Consider the following 25,508-nt stretch of genomic DNA (forward strand, 5'->3'; position numbering starts at 1 on the left):
TGATTGCATTCCACGCTTCCTATAACTGCCGGCCACGGACTTCTGGAACAGGGAGATGGAGTTGGAGCTTGCTCCACACACTCCCGTCCTCCAGCTAGGTCTGCAGTTCGTCCTGGAATGCTTCACTGCCCTTTTGGCAGGTGTACTACAGTGCTTAAATGAAAAACCGTCTTAGGACTGTGCTAGCTTTGTGGACTTGCAAATGGGCGCAGCGCGGCATTTTGTCTTTGGAAAAAATGCATAAAGAACCCAACGTCTTGTCCTTTTCACTGGGCCTAGTTGGAATGAAGTGACCTATTTGAAATGGAGGTCAGGAGGAAAGTTAGTGTGACATAGTGGGAGGCAGATGGAGGAGTGAGTGGGGGGAAGCGAGAGGTAAAAAGGCAGGCAGAGGAGTGAACACAGTTCTTCCTCCTCGCCCTCTGCCCAACCAACCACCTGCCTGCACAAACGGCCACGAACGGCCATTGTATATAGGCTTTGCTGGCAGAACTCTTTAGCCCTGTCATTTAGAGTGAGTCCTGTGCAGGAGTACAGGGAGATCAGGCCGGCCCATACACAGTCCTTTCAGCCTAAACAGGCTCCCCGGGACTAGTGCCCAACCTCTTGTGACCAAGAAGGCTCTAGCACACTGCCTGAACCTCCTGAAGGGTTGGACACAGTGCATGCTTTTATTTGCATAAACCAGCCCGCCTCCTGCCTTCCTATTTCCTGAGGTGTAGTTGCTTGTGTCTGTTAACAGGTGGCAGGCAGCACCGTTCTGCAGAAACATGAAAAACTCATGTGTGCTTGTGACAAGTAGCTGCTGTACATAGGGATTGAACCCTGCACGTCTGTGCCAGTAGTCGTTGTATGAGTGCTGCCCTGCCTGTGATTATTCTTTTGGGAGCAATTGGGAGACTTTAATGTATTAGGAGAGGATTTTAGGCGGGTGGTCTTTGAGACTTTCCAACATTGCCTCTAAGCCACATCTGAGGGGTGCAAATGGCAGAGTCAGGATGGCCGAGTGGTCTAAGGCAGTCTCCTCTGGAGGCGTGGGTTCGAATCCCACTTCTCCCACTTCTGAAATGTCTGTAACAGAATTTTTCTTTTCATTTGATTGTAACATTCCAGGCGTCCTATAACTGCTGGCCAAGGCTTTCTGGAACAGGGAGATGGAGTTGGAGCACGCACTGCAGGCCTCATGGTTGATTTCCAGTGCTTCCTGTATTTCCTCGCTTCTTTTTTGGGAAAGTGAACTCCAGTGAAAAACCATCTTTGGACTGGGCCGGCCTTGTGGACATGCAAACGGGCGCACCGCGACATTTTGCCTTTGGAAAAAATGCATAAAGAACCCAATGTGTTGTCCTTTTAACTGGGCCTAGAGGGAATGAAATGACATTTTTAAAATGGATGGGGAGGGTGGTGGGTTAGGAGGGGTGGGTGGGATGCGCGCGATTATATTCCTGGCAGACTGTGGAGACATTTTAGGAAATCCAAGAGGATTTAAGTGTGGTCAAAGACTTGCCAACATAGCCTCTAAGCCGATTCAGGCAAGCACCTAAGGCAGAGTCAGGATGGCCGAGTGGTCTAAGGCACTGGTTCAGGTCGCAGTCTCCTCTGGAGGCGTGGGTTCGAATCCCACTTCTGACATGCCAGAAATGGGTTTTTACTTTTCACGTGATTGCATTCCACGCTTCCTATAACTGCCGGCCACGGATTTCTGAAACAGGGAGATGGAGTTGGAGCTTGCTCCAAACACTCCCGTCCTCCAGCTAGGTCTGCAGTTCGTCCTGGAATGCTTCACTGCTCTTTTGGCAGGTGTACTACAGTGCTTAAATGAAAAACCATCTTAGGACTGTGCTAGCTTTGTGGACTTGCAAATGGGCGCAGCGCGGCATTTTGTCTTTGGAAAAAATGCATAAAGAACCCAACGTCTTGTCCTTTTCACTGGGCCTAGTTGGAATGAAGTGACCTATTTGAAATGGAGGTCAGGAGGAAAGTTAGTGTGACATAGTGGGAGGCAGATGGAGGAGTGAGTGGGGGGAAGCGAGAGGTAAAAAGTCAGGCAGAGGAGTGAACACAGTTCTTCCTCCTCGCCCTCTGCCCAACCAACCACCTGCCTGCCCAAACGGCCACGAACGGCCATTGTATATAGGCTTTGCTGGCAGAACTCTTTAGCCCTGTCATTTAGAGTGAGTCCTGTGCAGGAGTACAGGGAGATCAGGCCGGCCCATACACAGTCCTTTCAGCCTAAACAGGCTCCCCTGGACTAGTGCCCAACCTCTTGTGACCAAGAAGGCTCTAGCACACTGCCTGAACCTCCTGAAGGGTTGGACACAGTGCATGCTTTTATTTGCATAAACCAGCCCGCCTCCTGCCTTCCTATTTCCTGAGGTGTAGTTGCTTGTGTCTGTTAACAGGTGGCAGGCAGCACCGTTCTGCAGAAACATGAAAGACTCATGTGTGCTTGTGACAAGTAGCTGCTGTACATAGGGATTGAACCCTGCACGTCTGTGCCAGTAGTCGTTGTATGAGTGCTGCCCTGCCTGTGATTATTCTTTTGGGAGCAATTGGGAGACTTTAATGTATTAGGAGAGGATTTTAGGCGGGTGGTCTTTGAGACTTTCCAACATTGCCTCTAAGCCGCATCTGAGGGGGGCAAATGGCAGAGTCAGGATGGCCGAGTGGTCTAAGGCAGTCTCCTCTGGAGGCGTGGGTTCGAATCCCACTTCCCCCACTTCTGAAATGTCTGTAACAGAATTTTTCTTTTCATTTGATTGTAACATTCCAGGCGTCCTATAACTGCTGGCCAAGGCTTTCTGGAACAGGGAGATGGAGTTGGAGCACGCACTGCAGGCCTCATGGTTGATTTCCAGTGCTTCCTGTATTTCTTCGCTTCTTTTTTGGGAAAGTGAACTCCAGTGAAAAACCATCTTTGGACTGGGCCGGCCTTGTGGACATGCAAACGGGCGCACCGCAACATTTTGCCTTTGGAAAAAATGCATAAAGAACCCAATGTGTTGTCCTTTTAACTGGGCCTAGTGGGAATGAAGTGACATTTTTAAAATGGATGGGGAGGGTGGTGGGTTAGGAGGGGTGGGTGGGATGCGCGAGAGTATGTTCCTGGCAGACTGTGGAGACATTTTAGGAAATCCAAGAGGATTTAAGTGTGGTCAAAGACTTGCCAACATAGCCTCTAAGCCGATTCAGGCAAACACCTAAGGCAGAGTCAGGATGGCCGAGTGGTCTAAGGCACTGGTTCAGATGGCAGTCTCCTCTGGAGGCGTGGGTTCGAATCCCACTTCTGACATGCCTGAAATGGGTTTTTACTTTTCATGTGATTGCATTCCACGCTTCCTATAACTGCCGGCCATGGATTTCTGGAACAGGGAGATGGAGTTGGAGCTTGCTCCACACACTCCCGTCCTCCAGCTAGGTCTGCAGTTCGTCCTGGAATGCTTCACTGCCCTTTTGGCAGGTGTACTACAGTGCTTAAATGAAAAACCGTCTTAGGACTGTGCCTGCTTTGTGGACTTGCAAATGGGCGCAGCGCGGCATTTTGTCTTTGGAAAAAATGCATAAAGAACCCAACGTCTTGTCCTTTTCACTGGGCCTAGTTGGAATGAAGTGACCTATTTGAAATGGAGGTCAGGAGGAAAGTTAGTGTGACATAGTGGGAGGCAGAAGGAGGAGTGAGTGGGGGGAAGCGAGAGGTAAAAAGGCAGGCAGAGGAGTGAACACAGTTCTTCCTCCTCGCCCTCTGCCCAACCAACCACCTGCCTGCCCCAACGGCCACGAACCGCCATTGTATATAGGCTTTGCTGGCAGAACTCTTTAGCCCTGTCATTTAGAGTGAGTCCTGTGCAGGAGTACAGGGAGATCAGGCCGGCCCATACACAGTCCTTTCAGCCTAAACAGCCTCCCCGGGACTAGTGCCCAACCTCTTGTGACCAAGAAGGCTATAGCACACTGCCTGAACCTCCTGAAGGGTTGGACACAGTGCATGCTTTTATTTGCATAAACCAGCCCGCCTCCTGCCTTCCTATTTCCTGAGGTGTAGTTGCTTGTGTCTGTTAACAGGTGGTAGGCAGCACCGTTCTGCAGAAACATGAAAGACTCATGTGTGCTTGTGACAAGTAGCTGCTGTACATAGGGATTGAACCCTGCACGTCTGTGCCAGTAGTCGTTGTATGAGTGCTGCCCTGCCTGTGATTATTCTTTTGGGAGGAATTGGGAGACTTTAATGCAATAGGTGATGATTTTAGGCGGGTGGTCTTTGAGACTTTCCAACATTGCCTCTAAGCCGCATCTGAGGGGTGCAAATGGCAGAGTCAGGATGGCCAAGTGGTCTAAGGCGCTGCGTTCAGGTCGCAGTCTCCTCTGGAGGCGTGGGTTCGAATCCCACTTCTGACATGTCTGTAACAGAATTTTTCTTTTCATTTGATTGTAACATTCCAGGCATCCTATAACTGCTGGCCAAGGCTTTCTGGAACAGGGAGATGGAGTTGGAGCACGCACTGCAGGCCTCATGGTTGATTTCCAGTGCTTCCTGTATTTCCTCGCTTCTTTTTTGGGAAAGTGAACTCCAGTGAAAAACCATCTTTGGACTGGGCCGGACTTGTGGACATGCAAACGGGCGCACCGCGACATTTTGCCTTTGGAAAAAATGCATAAAGAACCCAATGTGTTGTCCTTTTAACTGGGCCTAGTGGGAATGAAGTGACATTTTTAAAATGGATGGGGAGGGTGGTGGGTTAGGAGGAGTGGGTGGGATGCGCGAGAGTATATTCCTGGCAGACTGTGGAGACATTTTAGGAAATCCAAGAGGATTTAAGTGTGGTCAAAGACTTGCCAACATAGCCTCTAAGCCGATTCAAGCAAGCACCTAAAGCAGAGTAAGGATGGCCGAGTGGTCTAAGGCACTGGTTCAGATCGCAGTCTCCTCTGGAGGCGTGGTTTCGAATCCCACTTCTGACATGCCTGAAATGGGTTTTTACTTTTCATGTGATTGCATTCCACGCTTCCTATAACTGCAGGTCATGGATTTCTGGAACAGGGAGATGGAGTTGGAGCTTGCTCCACACACTCCCGTCCTCCAGCTAGGTCTGCAGTTCGTCCTGGAATGCTTCACTGCCCTTTTGGCAGGTGTAGTACAGTGCTTAAATGAAAAACCGTTTTAGGACTGTGCTAGCTTTGTGGACTTGCAAATGGGCGCAGCGCGGCATTTTGTCTTTGGAAAAAATGCATAAAGAACCCAACGTCTTGTCCTTTTCACTGGGCCTAGTTGGAATGAAGTGACCTATTTGAAATGGAGGTCAGGAGGAAAGTTAGTGTGACATAGTGGGAGGCAGATGGAGGAGTGAGTGGGGGGATGCGAGAGGTAAAAAGGCAGGCAGAGGAGTGAACACAGTTCTTCCTCCTCGCCCTCTGCCCAACCAACCACCTGCCTGCCCAAACGGCCACGAACGGCCATTGTATATAGGCTTTGCTGGCAGAACTCTTTAGCCCTGTCATTTAGAGTGAGTCCTGTGCAGGAGTACAGGGAGATCAGGCCGGCCCATACACAGTCCTTTCAGCCTAAACAGGCTCCCCTGGACTAGTGCCCAACCTCTTGTGACCAAGAAGGCTCTAGCACACTGCCTGAACCTCCTGAAGGGTTGGACACAGTGCATGCTTTTATTTGCATAAACCAGCCCACCTCCTGCCTTCCTATTTCCTGAGGTGTAGTTGCTTGTGTCTGTTAACAGGTGGCAGGCAGCACCGTTCTGCAGAAACATGAAAGACTCATGTGTGCTTGTGACAAGTAGCTGCTGTACATAGGGATTGAACCCTGCACGTCTGTGCCAGTAGTCGTTGTATGAGTGCTGCCCTGCCTGTGATTATTCTTTTGGGAGGAATTGGGAGACTTTAATGCATTAGGAGAGGATTTTAGGCGGGTGGTCTTTGAGACTTTCCAACATTGCCTCTAAGCCACATCTGAGGGGTGCAAATGGCAGAGTTAGGATGGCCGAGTGGTCTAAGGCAGTCTCCTCTGGAGGTGTGGGTTCGAATCCCACTTCTGACATGTCTGTAACAGAATTTTTCTTTTCATTTGATTGTAACATTCCAGGCGTCCTATAACTGCTGGCCAAGGCTTTCTGGAACAGGGAGATGGAGTTGGAGCACGCACTGCAGGCCTCATGGTTGATTTCCAGTGCTTCCTGTATTTCCTCGCTTCTTTTTTGGGAAAGTGAACTCCAGTGAAAAACCATCTTTGGACTGGGCCGGCCTTGTGGACATGCAAACGGGCGCACCGCGACATTTTGCCTTTGGAAAAAATGCATAAAGAACCCAATGTGTTGTCCTTTTAACTGGGCCTAGTGGGAATGAAGTGACATTTTTAAAATGGATGGGGAGGGTGGTGGGTTAGGAGGGGTGGGTGGGATGCGCGAGAGTATATTCCTGGCAGACTGTGGAGACATTTTAGGAAATCCAAGAGGATTTAAGTGTGGTCAAAGACTTGCCAACATAGCCTCTAAGCCAATTCAGGCAAGCACCTAAGGCTGAGTCAGGATGGCCGAGTGGTCTAAGGCGCTGCGTTCAGGTCGCAGTCTCCTCTGGAGGCGTGGGTTCGAATCCCACTTCTGACATGCCTGAAACGGGTTTTTACTTTTCATGTGATTGCATTCCAAGCTTCCTATAACTGCCGGCCACGGACTTCTGGAACAGGGAGATGGAGTTGGAGCTTGCTCCACACACTCCCGTCCTCCAGCTAGGTCTGCAGTTCGTCCTGGAATGCTTCACTGCCCTTTTGGCAGGTGTACTACAGTGCTTAAATGAAAAACCGTCTTAGGACTGTGCTAGCTTTGTGGACTTGCAAATGGGCGCAGCGCGGCATTTTGTCTTTGGAAAAAATGCATAAAGAACCCAACGTCTTGTCCTTTTCACTGGGCCTAGTTGGAATGAAGTGACCTATTTGAAATGGAGGTCAGGAGGAAAGTTAGTGTGACATAGTGGGAGGCAGATGGAGGAGTGAGTGGGGGTAAGCGAGAGGTAAAAAGGCAGGCAGAGGAGTGAACACAGTTCTTCCTCCTCGCCCTCTGCCCAACCAACCACCTGCCTGCCCAAACGGCCACAAACGGCCATTGTATATAGGCTTTGCTGGCGGAACTCTTTAGCCCTGTCATTTAGAGTGAGTCCTGTGCAGGAGTACAGGGAGATCAGGCCGGCCCATACACAGTCCTTTCAGCCTAAACAGGCTCCCCTGGACTAGTGCCCAACCTCTTGTGACCAAGAAGGCTCTAGCACACTGCCTGAACCTCCTGAAGGGTTGGACACAGTGCATGCTTTTATTTGCATAAACCAGCCCGCCTCCTGCCTTCCTATTTCCTGAGGTGTAGTTGCTTGTGTCTGTTAACAGGTGGCAGGCAGCACCGTTCTGCAGAAACATGAAAGACTCATGTGTGCTTGTGACAAGTAGCTGCTGTACATAGGGATTGAACCCTGCACGTCTGTGCCAGTAGTCGTTGTATGAGTGCTGCCCTGCCTGTGATTATTCTTTTGGGAGGAATTGGGAGACTTTAATGCAATAGGAGAGGATTTTAGGCGGGTGGTCTTTGAGACTTTCCAACATTGCCTCTAAGCCGCATCTGAGGGGTGCAAATGGCAGAGTCAGGATGGCCGAGTGGTCTAAGGTGCTGCGTTCAGGTCGCAGTCTTCTCTGGAGGCGTGGGTTCGAATCCCACTTCTGACATGTCTGTAACAGAATTTTTCTTTTCATTTGATTGTAACATTCCAGGCGTCCTATAACTGCTGGCCAAGGCTTTCTGGAACAGGGAGATGGAGTTGGAGCACGCACTGCAGGCCTCATGGTTGATTTCCAGTGCTTCCTGTATTTCTTCGCTTCTTTTTTGGGAAAGTGAACTCCAGCGAAAAACCATCTTTGGACTGGGCCGGCCTTGTGGACATGCAAACGGGCGCACCGCAACATTTTGCCTTTGGAAAAAATGCATAAAGAACCCAATGTGTTGTCCTTTTAACTGGGCCTAGTGGGAATGAAGTGACATTTTTAAAATGGATGGGGAGGGTGGTGGGTTAGGAGGGGTGGGTGGGATGCGCGAGAGTATATTCCTGGCAGACTGTGGAGACATTTTAGGAAATCCAAGAGGATTTAAGTGTGGTCAAAGACTTGCCAACATAGCCTCTAAGCCGATTCAGGCAAACACCTAAGGCAGAGTCAGGATGGCCGAGTGGTCTAAGGCACTGGTTCAGATCGCAGTCTCCTCTGGAGGCGTGGGTTCGAATCCCACTTCTGACATGCCTGAAATGGGTTTTTACTTTTCATGTGATTGCATTCCACGCTTCCTATAACTGCCGGCCATGGATTTCTGGAACAGGGAGATGGAGTTGGAGCTTGCTCCACACACTCCCGTCCTCCAGCTAGGTCTGCAGTTCGTCCTGGAATGCTTCACTGCCCTTTTGGCAGGTGTACTACAGTGCTTAAATGAAAAACCGTCTTAGGACTGTGCTAGCTTTGTGGACTTGCAAATGGGCGCAGCGCGGCATTTTGTCTTTGGAAAAAATGCATAAAGAACCCAACGTCTTGTCCTTTTCACTGGGCCTAGTTGGAATGAAGTGACCTATTTGAAATGGAGGTCAGGAGGAAAGTTAGTGTGACATAGTGGGAGGCAGAAGGAGGAGTGAGTGGGGGGAAGCGAGAGGTAAAAAGGCAGGCAGAGGAGTGAACACAGTTCTTCCTCCTCGCCCTCTGCCCAACCAACCACCTGCCTGCCCCAACGGCCACGAACCGCCATTGTATATAGGCTTTGCTGGCAGAACTCTTTAGCCCTGTCATTTAGAGTGAGTCCTGTGCAGGAGTACAGGGAGATCAGGCCGGCCCATACACAGTCCTTTCAGCCTAAACAGGCTCCCCGGGACTAGTGCCCAACCTCTTGTGACCAAGAAGGCTATAGCACACTGCCTGAACCTCCTGAAGGGTTGGACACAGTGCATGCTTTTATTTGCATAAACCAGCCCGCCTCCTGCCTTCCTATTTCCTGAGGTGTAGTTGCTTGTGTCTGTTAACAGGTGGCAGGCAGCACCGTTCTGCAGAAACATGAAAGACTCATGTGTGCTTGTGACAAGTAGCTGCTGTACATAGGGATTGAACCCTGCACGTCTGTGCCAGTAGTCGTTGTATGAGTGCTGCCCTGCCTGTGATTATTCTTTTGGGAGGAATTGGGAGACTTTAATGCAATAGGTGATGATTTTAGGCGGGTGGTCTTTGAGACTTTCCAACATTGCCTCTAAGCCGCATCTGAGGAGTGCAAATGGCAGAGTCAGGATGGCCGAGTGGTCTAAGGCGCTGCGTTCAGGTCGCAGTCTCCTCTGGAGGTGTGGGTTCGAATCCCACTTCTGACATATCTGTAACCGAATTTTTCTTTTCATTTGATTGTAACATTCCAGGCGTCCTATAACTGCTGGCCAAGGCTTTCTGGAACAGGGAGATGGAGTTGGAGCACGCACTGCAGGCCTCATGGTTGATTTCCAGTGCTTCCTGTATTTCCTCGCTTCTTTTTTGGGAAAGTGAACTCCAGTGAAAAACCATCTTTGGACTGGGCCGGCCTTGTGGACATGCAAACGGGCGCACCGCGACATTTTGCCTTTGGAAAAAATGCATAAAGAACCCAATGTGTTGTCCTTTTAACTGGGCCTAGAGGGAATGAAATGACATTTTTAAAATGGATGGGGAGGGTGGTGGGTTAGGAGGGGTGGGTGGGATGCGCGTGATTATATTCCTGGCAGACTGTGGAGACATTTTAGGAAATCCAAGAGGATTTAAGTGTGGTCAAAGACTTGCCAACATAGCGATTCAGGCAAGCACCTAAGGCAGAGTCAGGATGGCCGAGTGGTCTAAGGCACTGGTTCAGGTCGCAGTCTCCTCTGGAGGCGTGGGTTCGAATCCCACTTCTGACATGCCAGAAATGGGTTTTTACTTTTCACGTGATTGCATTCCACGCTTCCTATAACTGCCGGCCACGGATTTCTGAAACAGGGAGATGGAGTTGGAGCTTGCTCCAAACACTCCCGTCCTCCAGCTAGGTCTGCAGTTCGTCCTGGAATGCTTCACTGCTCTTTTGGCAGGTGTACTACAGTGCTTAAATGAAAAACCATCTTAGGACTGTGCTAGCTTTGTGGACTTGCAAATGGGCGCAGCGCGGCATTTTGTCTTTGGAAAAAATGCATAAAGAACCCAACGTCTTGTCCTTTTCACTGGGCCTAGTTGGAATGAAGTGACCTATTTGAAATGGAGGTCAGGAGGAAAGTTAGTGTGACATAGTGGGAGGCAGATGGAGGAGTGAGTGGGGGGAAGCGAGAGGTAAAAAGTCAGGCAGAGGAGTGAACACAGTTCTTCCTCCTCGCCCTCTGCCCAACCAACCACCTGCCTGCCCAAACGGCCACGAACGGCCATTGTATATAGGCTTTGCTGGCAGAACTCTTTAGCCCTGTCATTTAGAGTGAGTCCTGTGCAGGAGTACAGGGAGATCAGGCCGGCCCATACACAGTCCTTTCAGCCTAAACAGGCTCCCCGGCACTAGTGCCCAACCTCTTGTGACCAAGAAGGCTCTAGCACACTGCCTGAACCTCCTGAAGGGTTGGACACAGTGCATGCTTTTATTTGCATAAACCAGCCCGCCTCCTGCCTTCCTATTTCCTGAGGTGTAGTTGCTTGTGTCTGTTAACAGGTGGCAGGCAGCACCGTTCTGCAGAAACATGAAAGACTCATGTGTGCTTGTGACAAGTAGCTGCTGTACATAGGGATTGAACCCTGCACGTCTGTGCCAGTAGTCGTTGTATGAGTGCTGCCCTGCCTGTGATTATTCTTTTGGGAGCAATTGGGAGACTTTAATGTATTAGGAGAGGATTTTAGGCGGGTGGTCTTTGAGACTTTCCAACATTGCCTCTAAGCCGCATCTGAGGGGGGCAAATGGCAGAGTCAGGATGGCCGAGTGGTCTAAGGCAGTCTCCTCTGGAGGCGTGGGTTCGAATCCCACTTCCCCCACTTCTGAAATGTCTGTAACAGAATTTTTCTTTTCATTTGATTGTAACATTCCAGGCGTCCTATAACTGCTGGCCAAGGCTTTCTGGAACAGGGAGATGGAATTGGAGCACGCACTGCAGGCCTCATGGTTGATTTCCAGTGCTTCCTGTATTTCTTCGCTTCTTTTTTGGGAAAGTGAACTCCAGTGAAAAACCATCTTTGGACTGGGCCGGCCTTGTGGACATGCAAACGGGCGCACCGCAACATTTTGCCTTTGGAAAAAATGCATAAAGAACCCAATGTGTTGTCCTTTTAACTGGGCCTAGTGGGAATGAAGTGACATTTTTAAAATGGATGGGGAGGGTGGTGGGTTAGGAGGGGTGGGTGGGATGCGCGAGAGTATATTCCTGGCAGACTGTGGAGACATTTTAGGAAATCCAAGAGGATTTAAGTGTGGTCAAAGACTTGCCAACATAGCCTCTAAGCCGATTCAGGCAAACACCTAAGGCAGAGTCAGGATGGCCGAGTGGTCTAAGGCACTGGTTCAGATCGCAGTCTCCTCTGGAGGCGTGGGTTCGAATCCCACTTCTGACATGCCTGAAATGGGTTTTTACTTTTCATGTGATTGCATTCCACGCTTCCTATAACTGCCGGCCATGGATTTCTGGAACAGGGAGATGGAGTTGGAGCTTGCTCCACACACTCCCGTCCTCCAGCTAGGTCTGCAGTTCGTCCTGGAATGCTTCACTGCCCTTTTGGCAGGTGTACTACAGTGCTTAAATGAAAAACCGTCTTAGGACTGTGCTAGCTTTGTGGACTTGCAAATGGGCGCAGCGCGGCATTTTGTCTTTGGAAAAAATGCATAAAGAACCCAACGTCTTGTCCTTTTCACTGGGCCTAGTTGGAATGAAGTGACCTATTTGAAATGGAGGTCAGGAGGAAAGTTAGTGTGACATAGTGGGAGGCAGAAGGAGGAGTGAGTGGGGGGAAGCGAGAGGTAAAAAGGCAGGCAGAGGAGTGAACACAGTTCTTCCTCCTCGCCCTCTGCCCAACCAACCACCTGCCTGCCCCAACGGCCACGAACCGCCATTGTATATAGGCTTTGCTGGCAGAACTCTTTAGCCCTGTCATTTAGAGTGAGTCCTGTGCAGGAGTACAGGGAGATCAGGCCGGCCCATACACAGTCCTTTCAGCCTAAACAGGCTCCCCGGGACTAGTGCCCAACCTCTTGTGACCAAGAAGGCTATAGCACACTGCCTGAACCTCCTGAAGGGTTGGACACAGTGCATGCTTTTATTTGCATAAACCAGCCCGCCTCCTGCCTTCCTATTTCCTGAGGTGTAGTTGCTTGTGTCTGTTAACAGGTGGTAGGCAGCACCGTTCTGCAGAAACATGAAAGACTCATGTGTGCTTGTGACAAGTAGCTGCTGTACATAGGGATTGAACCCTGCACGTCTGTGCCAGTAGTCGTTGTATGAGTGCTGCCCTGCCTGTGATTATTCTTTTGGGAGGAATTGGGAGACTTTAATGCAATAGGTGATGATTTTAGGCGGGTGGTCTTTGAGACTTTCCAACATTGCCTCTAAGCCGCATCTGAGGGGTGCAAATGGCAGAGTCAGGATGGCCGACTGGTCTAAGGCGCTGCGTTCAGGTCGCAGTCTCCTCTGGAGGCGTGGGTTCGAATCCCACTTCTGACATGTCTGTAACAGTATTTTTCTTTTCATTTGATTGTAACATTCCAGGCATCCTATAACTGCTGGCCAAGGCTTTCTGGAACAGGGAGATGGAGTTGGAGCACGCACTGCAGGCCTCATGGTTGATTTCCAGTGCTTCCTGTATTTCCTCGCTTCTTTTTTGGGAAAGTGAACTCCAGTGAAAAACCATCTTTGGACTGGGCCGGACTTGTGGACATGCAAACGGGCGCACCGCGACATTTTGCCTTTGGAAAAAATGCATAAAGAACCCAATGTGTTGTCCTTTTAACTGGGCCTAGTGGGAATGAAGTGACATTTTTAAAATGGATGGGGAGGGTGGTGGGTTAGGAGGGGTGGGTGGGATGCGCGAGAGTATATTCCTGGCAGACTGTGGAGACATTTTAGGAAATCCAAGAGGATTTAAGTGTGGTCAAAGACTTGCCAACATAGCCTCTAAGCCGATTCAAGCAAGCACCTAAGGCAGAGTCAGGATGGCCGAGTGGTCTAAGGCACTGGTTCAGATCGCAGTCTCCTCTGGAGGCGTGGTTTCGAATCCCACTTCTGACATGCCTGAAATGGGTTTTTACTTTTCATGTGATTGCATTCCACGCTTCCTATAACTGCAGGTCATGGATTTCTGGAACAGGGAGATGGAGTTGGAGCTTGCTCCACACACTCCCGTCCTCCAGCTAGGTCTGCAGTTCGTCCTGGAATGCTTCACTGCCCTTTTGGCAGGTGTACTACAGTGCTTAAATGAAAAACCGTCTTAGGACTGTGCTAGCTTTGTGGACTTGCAAATGGGCGCAGCGCGGCATTTTGTCTTTGGAAAAAATGCATAAAGAACCCAACGTCTTGTCCTTTTCACTGGGCCTAGTTGGAATGAAGTGACCTATTTGAAATGGAGGTCAGGAGGAAAGTTAGTGTGACATAGTGGGAGGCAGATGGAGGAGTGAGTGGGGGGATGCGAGAGGTAAAAAGGCAGGCAGAGGAGTGAACACAGTTCTTCCTCCTCGCCCTCTGCCCAACCAACCACCTGCCTGCCCAAACGGCCACGAACGGCCATTGTATATAGGCTTTGCTGGCAGAACTCTTTAGCCCTGTCATTTAGAGTGAGTCCTGTGCAGGAGTACAGGGAGATCAGGCCGGCCCATACACAGTCCTTTCAGCCTAAACAGGCTCCCCTGGACTAGTGCCCAACCTCTTGTGACCAAGAAGGCTCTAGCACACTGCCTGAACCTCCTGAAGGGTTGGACACAGTGCATGCTTTTATTTGCATAAACCAGCCCACCTCCTGCCTTCCTATTTCCTGAGGTGTAGTTGCTTGTGTCTGTTAACAGGTGGCAGGCAGCACCGTTCTGCAGAAACATGAAAGACTCATGTGTGCTTGTGACAAGTAGCTGCTGTACATAGGGATTGAACCCTGCACGTCTGTGCCAGTAGTCGTTGTATGAGTGCTGCCCTGCCTGTGATTATTCTTTTGGGAGGAATTGGGAGACTTTAATGCATTAGGAGAGGATTTTAGGCGGGTGGTCTTTGAGACTTTCCAACATTGCCTCTAAGCCACATCTGAGGGGTGCAAATGGCAGAGTCAGGATGGCCGAGTGGTCTAAGGCAGTCTCCTCTGGAGGTGTGGGTTCGAATCCCACTTCTGACATGTCTGTAACAGAATTTTTCTTTTCATTTGATTGTAACATTCCAGGCGTCCTATAACTGCTGGCCAAGGCTTTCTGGAACAGGGAGATGGAGTTGGAGCACGCACTGCAGGCCTCATGGTTGATTTCCAGTGCTTCCTGTATTTCCTCGCTTCTTTTTTGGGAAAGTGAACTCCAGTGAAAAACCATCTTTGGACTGGGCCGGCCTTGTGGACATGCAAACGGGCGCACCGCGACATTTTGCCTTTGGAAAAAATGCATAAAGAACCCAATGTGTTGTCCTTTTAACTGGGCCTAGTGGGAATGAAGTGACATTTTTAAAATGGATGGGGAGGGTGGTGGGTTAGGAGGGGGGGGATGGGATGCGCGAGAGTATATTCCTGGCAGACTGTGGAGACATTTTAGGAAATCCAAGAGGATTTAAGTGTGGTCAAAGACTTGCCAACATAGCCTCTAAGCCAATTCAGGCAAGCACCTAAGGCAGAGTCAGGATGGCCGAGTGGTCTAAGGCGCTGCGTTCAGGTCGCAGTCTCCTCTGGAGGCGTGGGTTCGAATCCCACTTCTGACATGCCTGAAACGGGTTTTTACTTTTCATGTGATTGCATTCCAAGCTTCCTATAACTGCCGGCCACGGACTTCTGGAACAGGGAGATGGAGTTGGAGCTTGCTCCACACACTCCCGTCCTCCAGCTAGGTCTGCAGTTTGTCCTGGAATGCTTCACTGCCCTTTTGGCAGGTGTACTACAGTGCTTAAATGAAAAACCGTCTTAGGACTGTGCTAGCTTTGTGGACTTGCAAATGGGCGCAGCGCGGCATTTTGTCTTTGGAAAAAATGCATAAAGAACCCAACGTCTTGTCCTTTTCACTGGGCCTAGTTGGAATGAAGTGACCTATTTGAAATGGAGGTCAGGAGGAAAGTTAGTGTGACATAGTGGGAGGCAGATGGAGGAGTGAGTGGGGGTAAGCGAGAGGTAAAAAGGCAGGCAGAGGAGTGAACACAGTTCTTCCTCCTCGCCCTCTGCCCAACCAACCACCTGCCTGCCCAAACGGCCACAAACGGCCATTGTATATAGGCTTTGCTGGCGGAACTCTTTAGCCCTGTCATTTAGAGTGAGTCCTGTGCAGGAGTACAGGGAGATCAGGCCGGCCCATACACAGTCCTTTCAGCCTAAACAGGCTCCCCTGGACTAGTGCCCAACCTCTTGTGACCAAGAAGGCTCTAGCACACTGCCTGAACCTCCTGAAGGGTTGGACACAGTGCATGCTTTTATTTGCATAAACCAGCCCGCCTCCTGCCTTCCTATTTCCTGAGGTGTAGTTGCTTGTGTCTGTTAACAGGTGGCAGGCAGCACCGTTCTGCAGAAACATGAAAGACTCATGTGTGCTTGTGACAAGTAGCTGCTGTACATAGGGATTGAACCCTGCACGTCTGTGCCAGTAGTCGTTGTATGAGTGCTGCCCTGCCTGTGATTATTCTTTTGGGAGGAATTGGGAGACTTTAATGCAATAGGAGAGGATTTTAGGCGGGTGGTCTTTGAGACTTTCCAACATTGCCTCTAAGCCGCATCTGAGGGGTGCAAATGGCAGAGTCAGGATGGCCGAGTGGTCTAAGGCGCTGCGTTCAGGTCGCACTCTCCTCTGGAGGCGTGGGTTCGAATCCCACTTCTGACATGTCTGTAACAGAATTTTTCTTTTCATTTGATTGTAACATTCCAGGCGTCCTATAACTGCTGGCCAAGGCTTTCTGGAACAGGGAGATGGAGTTGGAGCACGCACTGCAGGCCTCATGGTTGATTTCCAGTGCTTCCTGTATTTCCTCGCTTCTTTTTTGGGAAAGTGAACTCCAGTGAAAAACCATCTTTGGACTGGGCCGGCCTTGTGGACATGCAAACGGGCGCACCGCGACATTTTGCCTTTGGAAAAAATGCATAAAGAACCCAATGTGTTGTCCTTTTAACTGGGCCTAGTGGGAATGAAGTGACATTTTTAAAATGGATGGGGAGGGTGGTGGGTTAGGAGGGGTGGGTGGGATGCGCGAGATTATATTCCTGGCAGACTGTGGAGACATTTTAGGAAATCCAAGAGGATTTAAGTGTGGTCAAAGACTTGCCAACATAGCCTCTAAGCCGATTCAGGCAAGCACCTAAGGCAGAGTCAGGATGGCCGAGTGGTCTAAGGCACTGGTTCAGGTCGCAGTCTCCTCTGGAGGCGTGGGTTCGAATCCCACTTCTGACATGCCAGAAATGGGTTTTTACTTTTCATGTGATTGCATTCCACGCTTCCTATAACTGCCGGCCACGGATTTCTGAAACAGGGAGATGGAGTTGGAGCTTGCTCCAAACACTCCCGTCCTCCAACTAGGTCTGCAGTTCGTCCTGGAATGCTTCACTGCTCTTTTGGCAGGTGTACTACAGTGCTTAAATGAAAAACCGTCTTAGGACTGTGCTAGCTTTGTGGACATGCAAATGTGCGCAGCGCGGCATTTTGTCTTTGGAAAAAATGCATAAAGAACCCAATGTGTTGTCCTTTTAACTGGGCCTAGTGGGAATGAAGTGACATTTTTAAAATGGATGGGGAGGGTGGTGGGTTAGGAGGGGTGGGTGGGATGCGCGAGAGTATATCCCTGGCAGACTGTAGAGACATTTTAGGAAATCCAAGAGGATTTAAGTGTGGTCAAAGACTTGCCAACATAGCCTCTAAGCCGTTTCAGGCGAGCGCCTAAGGCAGAGTCAGGATGGCCGAGTGGTCTAAGGCACTGGTTCAGGTCGCAGTCTCCTCTGGAGGCGTGGGTTTGAATCCCACTTCTGACATGCCTGAAACGGGTTTTTACTTTTCATGTGATTGCATTCCACGCTTCCTATAACTGCCGGCCACGGATTTCTGGAACAGGGAGAGGGAGATGGAGTTGGAGCTTGCTCCACACACTCCCGTCCTCCAGCTAGGTCTGCAGTTCGTCCTGGAATGCTTCACTGCCCTTTTGGCAGGTGTACTACAGTGCTTAAATGAAAAACCGTCTTAGGACTGTGCTAGCTTTGTGGACTTGCAAATGGGCGCAGCGCGGCATTTTGTCTTTGGAAAAAATGCATAAAGAACCCAACGTCTTGTCCTTTTCACTGGGCCTAGTTGGAATGAAGTGACCTATTTGAAATGGAGGTCAGGAGGAAAGTTAGTGTGACATAGTGGGAGGCAGATGGAGGAGTGAGTGGGGGGAAGCGAGAGGTAAAAAGGCAGGCAGAGGAGTGAACACAGTTCTTCCTCCTCGCCCTCTGCCCAACCAACCACCTGCCTGCCCAAACGGCCACGAACGGCCATTGTATATAGGCTTTGCTGGCAGAACTCTTTAGCCCTGTCATTTCGAGTGAGTCCTGTGCAGGAGTACAGGGAGATCAGGCAGGCCCATACACAGTCCTTTCAGCCTAAACAGGCTCCCCTGGACTAGTGCCCAACCTCTTGTGACCAAGAAGGCTCTAGCACACTGCCTGAACCTCCTGAAGGGTTGGACACAGTGCATGCTTTTATTTGCATAAACCAGCCCACCTCCTGCCTTCCTATTTCCTGAGGTGTAGTTGCTTGTGTCTGTTAACAGGTGGCAGGCAGCACCGTTCTGCAGAAACATGAAAGACTCATGTGTGCTTGTGACAAGTAGCTGCTGTACATAGGGATTGAACCCTGCACGTCTGTGCCAGTAGTCGTTGTATGAGTGCTGCCCTGCCTGTGATTATTCTTTTGGGAGGAATTGGGAGACTTTAATGCATTAGGAGAGGATTTTAGGCGGGTGGTTTTTGAGACTTTCCAACATTGCCTCTAAGCCGCATCTGAGGGGTGCAAATGGCAGAGTCAGGATGGCCGAGTGGTCTAAGGCAGTCTCCTCTGGAGGTGTGGGTTCGAATCCCACTTCTGACATGTCTGTAACAGAATTTTTCTTTTCATTTGATTGTAACATTCCAGGCGTCCTATAACTGCTGGCCAAGGCTTTCTGGAACAGGGAGATGGAGTTGTAGCACGCACTGCAGGCCTCATGGTTGATTTCCAGTGCTTCCTGTATTTCTTCGCTTCTTTTTTGGGAAAGTGAACTCCAGTGAAAAACCATCTTTGGACTGGGCCGGCCTTGTGGACATGCAAACGGGCGCACCGCGACATTTTGCCTTTGGAAAAAATGCATAAAGAACCCAATGTGTTGTCCTTTTAACTGGGCCTAGTGGGAATGAAGTGACATTTTTAAAATGGATGGGGAGGGTGGTGGGTTAGGAGGGGTGGGTGGGATGCGCGAGATTATATTCCTGGCAGACTGTGGAGACATTTTAGGAAATCCAAGAGGATTTAAGTGTGGTCAAAGACTTGCCAACATAGCCTCTAAGCCGATTCAGGCAAGCACCTAAGGCAGAGTCAGGATGGCCGAGTGGTCTAAGGCACTGGTTCAGGTCGCAGTCTCCTCTGGAGGCGTGGGTTCGAATCCCACTTCTGACATGCCAGAAATGGGTTTTTACTTTTCATGTGATTGCATTCCACGCTTCCTATAACTGCCGGCCACGGATTTCTGAAACAGGGAGATGGAGTTGGAGCTTGCTCCAAACACTCCCGTCCTCCAACTAGGTCTGCAGTTCGTCCTGGAATGCTTCACTGCTCTTTTGGCAGGTGTACTACAGTGCTTAAATGAAAAACCGTCTTAGGACTGTGCTAGCTTTGTGGACATGCAAATGTGCGCAGCGCGGCATTTTGTCTTTGGAAAAAATGCATAAAGAACCCAATGTGTTGTCCTTTTAACTGGGCCTAGTGGGAATGAAGTGACATTTTTAAAATGGATGGGGAGGGTGGTGGGTTAGGAGGGGTGGGTGGGATGCGCGAGAGTATATCCCTGGCAGACTGTAGAGACATTTTAGGAAATCCAAGAGGATTTAAGTGTGGTCAAAGACTTGCCAACATAGCCTCTAAGCCGTTTCAGGCGAGCGCCTAAGGCAGAGTCAGGATGGCCGAGTGGTCTAAGGCACTGGTTCAGGTCGCAGTCTCCTCTGGAGGCGTGGGTTTGAATCCCACTTCTGACATGCCTGAAACGGGTTTTTACTTTTCATGTGATTGCATTCCACGCTTCCTATAACTGCCGGCCACGGATTTCTGGAACAGGGAGAGGGAGATGGAGTTGGAGCTTGCTCCACACACTCCCGTCCTCCAGCTAGGTCTGCAGTTCGTCCTGGAATGCTTCACTGCCCTTTTGGCAGGTGTACTACAGTGCTTAAATGAAAAACCGTCTTAGGACTGTGCTAGCTTTGTGGACTTGCAAATGGGCGCAGCGCGGCATTTTGTCTTTGGAAAAAATGCATAAAGAACCCAACGTCTTGTCCTTTTCACTGGGCCTAGTTGGAATGAAGTGACCTATTTGAAATGGAGGTCAGGAGGAAAGTTAGTGTGACATAGTGGGAGGCAGATGGAGGAGTGAGTGGGGGGAAGCGAGAGGTAAAAAGGCAGGCAGAGGAGTGAACACAGTTCTTCCTCCTCGCCCTCTGCCCAACCAACCACCTGCCTGCCCAAACGGCCACGAACGGCCATTGTATATAGGCTTTGCTGGCAGAACTCTTTAGCCCTGTCATTTCGAGTGAGTCCTGTGCAGGAGTACAGGGAGATCAGGCAGGCCCATACACAGTCCTTTCAGCCTAAACAGGCTCCCCTGGACTAGTGCCCAACCTCTTGTGACCAAGAAGGCTCTAGCACACTGCCTGAACCTCCTGAAGGGTTGGACACAGTGCATGCTTTTATTTGCATAAACCAGCCCACCTCCTGCCTTCCTATTTCCTGAGGTGTAGTTGCTTGTGTCTGTTAACAGGTGGCAGGCAGCACCGTTCTGCAGAAACATGAAAGACTCATGTGTGCTTGTGACAAGTAGCTGCTGTACATAGGGATTGAACCCTGCACGTCTGTGCCAGTAGTCGTTGTATGAGTGCTGCCCTGCCTGTGATTATTCTTTTGGGAGGAATTGGGAGACTTTAATGCATTAGGAGAGGATTTTAGGCGGGTGGTTTTTGAGACTTTCCAACATTGCCTCTAAGCCGCATCTGAGGGGTGCAAATGGCAGAGTCAGGATGGCCGAGTGGTCTAAGGCAGTCTCCTCTGGAGGTGTGGGTTCGAATCCCACTTCTGACATGTCTGTAACAGAATTTTTCTTTTCATTTGATTGTAACATTCCAGGCGTCCTATAACTGCTGGCCAAGGCTTTCTGGAACAGGGAGATGGAGTTGTAGCACGCACTGCAGGCCTCATGGTTGATTTCCAGTGCTTCCTGTATTTCTTCGCTTCTTTTTTGGGAAAGTGAACTCCAGTGAAAAACCATCTTTGGACTGGGCCGGCCTTGTGGACATGCAAACGGGCGCACCGCGACATTTTGCCTTTGGAAAAAATGCATAAAGAACCCAATGTGTTGTCCTTTTAACTGGGCCTAGTGGGAATGAAGTGACATTTTTAAAATGGATGGGGAGGGTGGTGGGTTAGGAGGGGTGGGTGGGATGCGCGAGAGTATATTCCTGGCAGACTGTGGAGACATTTTAGGAAATCCAAGAGGATTTAAGTGTGGTCAAAGACTTGCCAACATAGCCTCTAAGCCGATTCAGGCAAGCACCTACGGCAGAGTCAGGATGGCCGAGTGGTCTAAGGCACTGGTTCAGGTCGCAGTCTCCTCTGGAGGCGTGGGTTCGAATCCCACTTCTGACATGCCTGAAATGGGTTTTTACTTTTCATGTGATTGCATTCCACGCTTCCTATAACTGCCGGCCAGGGATTTCTGGAACAGGGAGATGGAGTTGGAGTTGGAGCTTGCTCCACACACTCCCGTCCTCCAGCTAGGTCTGCAGTTCGTCCTGGAATGCTTCACTGCCCTTTTGGCAGGTGTACTACAGTGCTTAAATGAAAAACCGTCTTAGGACTGTGCTAGCTTTGTGGACTTGCAAATGGGCGCAGCGCGGCATTTTGTCTTTGGAAAAAATGCATAAAGAACCCAACGTCTTGTCCTTTTCACTGGGCCTAGTTGGAATGAAGTGACCTATTTGAAATGGAGGTCAGGAGGAAAGTTAGTGTGACATAGTGGGAGGCAGAAGGAGGAGTGAGTGGGGGGAAGCGAGAGGTAAAAAGGCAGGCAGAGGAGTGAACACAGTTCTTCCTCCTCGCCCTCTGCCCAACCAACCACCTGCCTGCCCCAACGGCCACGAACGGCCATTGTATATAGGCTTTGCTGGCAGAACTCTTTAGCCCTGTCATTTAGAGTGAGTCCTGTGCAGGAGTACAGGGAGATCAGGCCGGCCCATACACAGTCCTTTCAGCCTAAACAGGCTCCCCGGGACTAGTGCCCAACCTCTTGTGACCAAGAAGGCTATAGCACACTGCCTGAACCTCCTGAAAGGTTGGACACAGTACATGCTTTTATTTGCATAAACCAGCCCGCCTCCTGCCTTCCTATTTCCTGAGGTGTAGTTGCTTGTGTCTGTTAACAGGTGGCAGGCAGCACCGTTCTGCAGAAACATGAAAGACTCATGTGTGCTTGTGACAAGTAGCTGCTGTACATAGGGATTGAACCCTGCACGTCTGTGCCAGTAGTCGTTGTATGAGTGCTGCCCTGACTGTGATTATTCTTTTGGGAGGAATTGGGAGACTTTAATGCAATAGGTGATGATTTTAGGCGGGTGGTCTTTGAGACTTTCCAACATTGCCTCTAAGTCGCATCTGAGGGGTGCAAATGGCAGAGTCAGGATGGCCGAGTGGTCTAAGGCGCTGCGTTCAGGTCGCAGTCTCCTCTGGAGGCGTGGGTTCGAATCCCACTTCTGACATGTCTGTAACAGAATTTTTCTTTTCATTTGATTGTAACATTCCAGGCGTCCTATAACTGCTGGCCAAGGCTTCCTGGAACAGGGAGATGGAGTTGGAGCACGCACTGCAGGCCTCATGGTTGATTTCCAGTGCTTCCTGTATTTCCTCGCTTCTTTTTTGGGAAAGTGAACTCCAGTGAAAAACCATCTTTGGACTGGGCCGGACTTGTGGACATGCAAACGGGCGCACCGCGACATTTTGCCTTTGGAAAAAATGCATAAAGAACCCAATGTGTTGTCCTTTTAACTGGGCCTAGTGGGAATGAAGTGACATTTTTAAAATGGATGGGGAGGGTGGTGGGTTAGGAGGGGTGGGTGGGATGCGCGAGAGTATATTCCTGGCAGACTGTGGAGACATTTTAGGAAATCCAAGAGGATTTAAGTGTGGTCAAAGACTTGCCAACATAGCCTCTAAGCCGATTCAGGCGAGCGCCTAAGGCAGAGTCAGGATGGCCGAGTGGCCACGGATTTCTGGAACAGGGAGATGGAGTTGGAGCTTGCTCCACACACTCCCGTCCTCCAGCTAGGTCTGCAGTTTATCCTGGAATGCTTCACTGCCCTTTTGGCAGGTGTACTACAGTGCTTAAATGAAAAACCGTCTTAGGACTGTGCTAGCTTTGTGGACTTGCAAATGGGCGCAGCGCGGCATTTTGTCTTTGGAAAAAATGCATAAAGAACCCAAAGTCTTGTCTTTTCACTGGGCCTAGTTGGAATGAAGTGACCTATTTGAAATGGAGGTCAGGAGGAAAGTTAGTGTGACATAGTGGGAGGCAGATGGAGGAGTGAGTGGGGGGAAGCGAGAGGTAAAAAGGCATGCAGAGGAGTGAACACAGTTCTTCCTCCTCGCCCTCTGCCCAACCAACCACCTGCCTGCCCAAACGGCCACGAACGGCCATTGTATATAGGCTTTGCTGGCAGAACTCTTTAGCCCTGTCATTTAGAGTGAGTCCTGTGCAGGAGTACAGGGAGATCAGGCCGGCCCATACACAGTCCTTTCAGCCTAAACAGGCTCCCCTGGACTAGTGCCCAACCTCTTGTGACCAAGAAGGCTCTAGCACACTGCCTGAACCTCCTGAAGGATTGGACACAGTGCATGCTTTTATTTGCATAAACCAGCCCGCCTCCTGCCTTCCTATTTCCTGAGGTGTAGTTGCTTGTGTCTGTTAACAGGTGGCAGGCAGCACCGTTCTGCAGAAACATGAAAGACTCATGTGTGCTTGTGACAAGTAGCTGCTGTACATAGGGATTGAACCCTGCACGTCTGTGCCAGTAGTCGTTGTATGAGTGCTGCCCTGCCTGTGATTATTCTTTTGGGAGCAATTGGGAGACTTTAATGTATTAGGAGAGGATTTTAGGTGGGTGGTCTTTGAGACTTTCCAACATTGCCTCTAAGCCACATCTGAGGGGTGCAAATGGCAGAGTCAGGATGGCCGAGTGGTCTAAGGCAGTCTCCTCTGGAGGCGTGGGTTCGAATCCCACTTCTCCCACTTCTGAAATGTCTGTAACAGAATTTTTCTTTTCATTTGATTGTAACATTCCAGGCGTCCTATAACTGCTGGCCAAGGCTTTCTGGAACAGGGAGATGGAGTTGGAGCACGCACTGCAGGCCTCATGGTTGATTTCCAGTGCTTCCTGTATTTCTTCGCTTCTTTTTTGGGAAAGTGAACTCGAGTGAAAAACCATCTTTGGACTGGGTCGGCCTTGTGGACATGCAAACGGGCGCACCGCAACATTTTGCCTTTGGAAAAAATGCATAAAGAACCCAATGTGTTGTCCTTTTAACTGGGCCTAGTGGGAATGAAGTGACATTTTTAAAATGGATGGGGAGGGTGGTGGGTTAGGAGGGGTGGGTGGGATGCGCGAGAGTATATTCCTGGCAGAATGTGGAGACATTTTAGGAAATCCAAGAGGATTTAAGTGTGGTCAAAGACTTGCCAACATAGCCTCTAAGCCGATTCAGGCAAGCACCTAAGGCAGAATCAGGATGGCCGAGTGGTCTAAGGCACTGGTTCAGATCGCAGTCTCCTCTGGAGGCGTGGGTTCGAATCCCACTTCTGACATGCCTGAAATGGGTTTTTACTTTTCATGTGATTGCATTCCACGCTTCCTATAACTGCCGGCCATGGATTTCTGGAACAGGGAGATGGAGTTGGAGCTTGCTCCACACACTCCCGTCCTCCAGCTAGGTCTGCAGTTCGTCCTGGAATGCTTCACTGCCCTTTTGGCAGGTGTACTACAGTGCTTAAATGAAAAACCGTCTTAGGACTGTGCTAGCTTTGTGGACTTGCAAATGGGCGCAGCGCGGCATTTTGTCTTTGGAAAAAATGCATAAAGAACCCAACGTCTTGTCCTTTTCACTGGGCCTAGTTGGAATGAAGTGACCTATTTGAAATGGAGGTCAGGAGGAAAGTTAGTGTGACATAGTGGGAGGCAGAAGGAGGAGTGAGTGGGGGGAAGCGAGAGGTAAAAAGGCAGGCAGAGGAGTGAACACAGTTCTTCCTCCTCGCCCTCTTCCCAACCAACCACCTGCCTGCCCCAACGGCCACGAACGGCCATTGTATATAGGCTTTGCTGGCAGAACTCTTTAGCCCTGTCATTTAGAGTGAGTCCTGTGCAGGAGTACAGGGAGATCAGGCCGGCCCATACACAGTCCTTTCAGCCTAAACAGGCTCCCCTGGACTAGTGCCCAACCTCTTGTGACCAAGAAGGCTCTAGCACACTGCCTGAACCTCCTGAAGGGTTGGACACAGTGCATGCTTTTATTTGCATAAACCAGCCCGCCTCCTGCCTTCCTATTTCCTGAGGTGTAGTTGCTTGTGTCTGTTAACAGGTGGCAGGCAGCACCGTTCTGCAGAAACATGAAAGACTCATGTGTGCTTGTGACAAGTAGCTGCTGTACATAGGGATTGAACCCTGCACGTCTGTGCCAGTAGTCGTTGTATGAGTGCTGCCCTGCCTGTGATTATTCTTTTGGGAGGAATTGGGAGAATTTAATGCAATAGGAGAGGATTTTAGGCGGGTGGTCTTTGAGACTTTCCAACATTGCCTCTAAGCCGCATCTGAGGGGTGAAAATGGCAGAGTCAGGATGGCCGAGTGGTCTAAGGCGCTGCGTTCAGGTCGCACTCGCCTCTGGAGGCGTGGGTTCGAATCCCACTTCTGACATGTCTGTAACAGAATTTTTCTTTTCATTTGATTGTAACATTCCAGGCGTCCTATAACTGCTGGCCAAGGCTTTCTGGAACAGGGAGATGGAGTTGGAGCACGCACTGCAGGCCTCATGGTTGATTTCCAGTGCTTCCTGTATTTCCTCGC

The 25,508-nt window shown here is 50.1% G+C and overlaps 21 non-coding genes across 21 annotated transcripts; all 21 read left to right on the forward strand.

Moving 5' to 3' along the window:
* Positions 1-1,550: 1,550 nt before the first annotated feature.
* Positions 1,551-1,632, forward strand: TRNAL-CAG (transfer RNA leucine (anticodon CAG)). The gene has a single exon. It is a non-coding gene; the product is annotated as a tRNA-Leu (tRNA).
* Positions 1,633-3,210: 1,578 nt separating this feature from the next.
* Positions 3,211-3,292, forward strand: TRNAL-CAG (transfer RNA leucine (anticodon CAG)). Its single transcript has one exon. It is a non-coding gene; the product is annotated as a tRNA-Leu (tRNA).
* Positions 3,293-4,312: 1,020 nt separating this feature from the next.
* Positions 4,313-4,395, forward strand: TRNAL-CAG (transfer RNA leucine (anticodon CAG)). Its single transcript has one exon. It is a non-coding gene; the product is annotated as a tRNA-Leu (tRNA).
* A 2,133-nt stretch (positions 4,396-6,528) lies between these two features.
* Positions 6,529-6,611, forward strand: TRNAL-CAG (transfer RNA leucine (anticodon CAG)). Its single transcript has one exon. It is a non-coding gene; the product is annotated as a tRNA-Leu (tRNA).
* Positions 6,612-7,631: 1,020 nt separating this feature from the next.
* TRNAL-CAG (transfer RNA leucine (anticodon CAG)) lies at positions 7,632-7,714 on the forward strand. Its single transcript has one exon. It is a non-coding gene; the product is annotated as a tRNA-Leu (tRNA).
* Positions 7,715-8,196: 482 nt separating this feature from the next.
* TRNAL-CAG (transfer RNA leucine (anticodon CAG)) lies at positions 8,197-8,278 on the forward strand. Its single transcript has one exon. It is a non-coding gene; the product is annotated as a tRNA-Leu (tRNA).
* A 1,020-nt stretch (positions 8,279-9,298) lies between these two features.
* Positions 9,299-9,381, forward strand: TRNAL-CAG (transfer RNA leucine (anticodon CAG)). Its single transcript has one exon. It is a non-coding gene; the product is annotated as a tRNA-Leu (tRNA).
* Positions 9,382-9,854: 473 nt separating this feature from the next.
* Positions 9,855-9,936, forward strand: TRNAL-CAG (transfer RNA leucine (anticodon CAG)). The gene has a single exon. It is a non-coding gene; the product is annotated as a tRNA-Leu (tRNA).
* Positions 9,937-11,514: 1,578 nt separating this feature from the next.
* TRNAL-CAG (transfer RNA leucine (anticodon CAG)) lies at positions 11,515-11,596 on the forward strand. Its single transcript has one exon. It is a non-coding gene; the product is annotated as a tRNA-Leu (tRNA).
* A 1,020-nt stretch (positions 11,597-12,616) lies between these two features.
* On the forward strand, positions 12,617-12,699 carry TRNAL-CAG (transfer RNA leucine (anticodon CAG)). Its single transcript has one exon. It is a non-coding gene; the product is annotated as a tRNA-Leu (tRNA).
* Positions 12,700-13,181: 482 nt separating this feature from the next.
* On the forward strand, positions 13,182-13,263 carry TRNAL-CAG (transfer RNA leucine (anticodon CAG)). Its single transcript has one exon. It is a non-coding gene; the product is annotated as a tRNA-Leu (tRNA).
* Positions 13,264-14,833: 1,570 nt separating this feature from the next.
* Positions 14,834-14,916, forward strand: TRNAL-CAG (transfer RNA leucine (anticodon CAG)). The gene has a single exon. It is a non-coding gene; the product is annotated as a tRNA-Leu (tRNA).
* Positions 14,917-15,936: 1,020 nt separating this feature from the next.
* Positions 15,937-16,019, forward strand: TRNAL-CAG (transfer RNA leucine (anticodon CAG)). The gene has a single exon. It is a non-coding gene; the product is annotated as a tRNA-Leu (tRNA).
* A 482-nt stretch (positions 16,020-16,501) lies between these two features.
* TRNAL-CAG (transfer RNA leucine (anticodon CAG)) lies at positions 16,502-16,583 on the forward strand. Its single transcript has one exon. It is a non-coding gene; the product is annotated as a tRNA-Leu (tRNA).
* A 493-nt stretch (positions 16,584-17,076) lies between these two features.
* TRNAL-CAG (transfer RNA leucine (anticodon CAG)) lies at positions 17,077-17,158 on the forward strand. Its single transcript has one exon. It is a non-coding gene; the product is annotated as a tRNA-Leu (tRNA).
* Positions 17,159-18,733: 1,575 nt separating this feature from the next.
* TRNAL-CAG (transfer RNA leucine (anticodon CAG)) lies at positions 18,734-18,815 on the forward strand. Its single transcript has one exon. It is a non-coding gene; the product is annotated as a tRNA-Leu (tRNA).
* A 493-nt stretch (positions 18,816-19,308) lies between these two features.
* On the forward strand, positions 19,309-19,390 carry TRNAL-CAG (transfer RNA leucine (anticodon CAG)). Its single transcript has one exon. It is a non-coding gene; the product is annotated as a tRNA-Leu (tRNA).
* A 1,575-nt stretch (positions 19,391-20,965) lies between these two features.
* TRNAL-CAG (transfer RNA leucine (anticodon CAG)) lies at positions 20,966-21,047 on the forward strand. The gene has a single exon. It is a non-coding gene; the product is annotated as a tRNA-Leu (tRNA).
* Positions 21,048-22,073: 1,026 nt separating this feature from the next.
* Positions 22,074-22,156, forward strand: TRNAL-CAG (transfer RNA leucine (anticodon CAG)). Its single transcript has one exon. It is a non-coding gene; the product is annotated as a tRNA-Leu (tRNA).
* Positions 22,157-24,173: 2,017 nt separating this feature from the next.
* Positions 24,174-24,255, forward strand: TRNAL-CAG (transfer RNA leucine (anticodon CAG)). Its single transcript has one exon. It is a non-coding gene; the product is annotated as a tRNA-Leu (tRNA).
* Positions 24,256-25,275: 1,020 nt separating this feature from the next.
* Positions 25,276-25,358, forward strand: TRNAL-CAG (transfer RNA leucine (anticodon CAG)). The gene has a single exon. It is a non-coding gene; the product is annotated as a tRNA-Leu (tRNA).
* The last annotated feature ends 150 nt before the right edge of the window (positions 25,359-25,508 follow it).

The sequence above is a fragment of the Ambystoma mexicanum genome, chromosome 11, assembly GCF_040938575.1.
Source record: "Ambystoma mexicanum isolate Mex_15411 chromosome 11, UKY_AmexF1_1, whole genome shotgun sequence".
Classification (NCBI taxonomy): Eukaryota; Metazoa; Chordata; class Amphibia; order Caudata; family Ambystomatidae; genus Ambystoma; species Ambystoma mexicanum.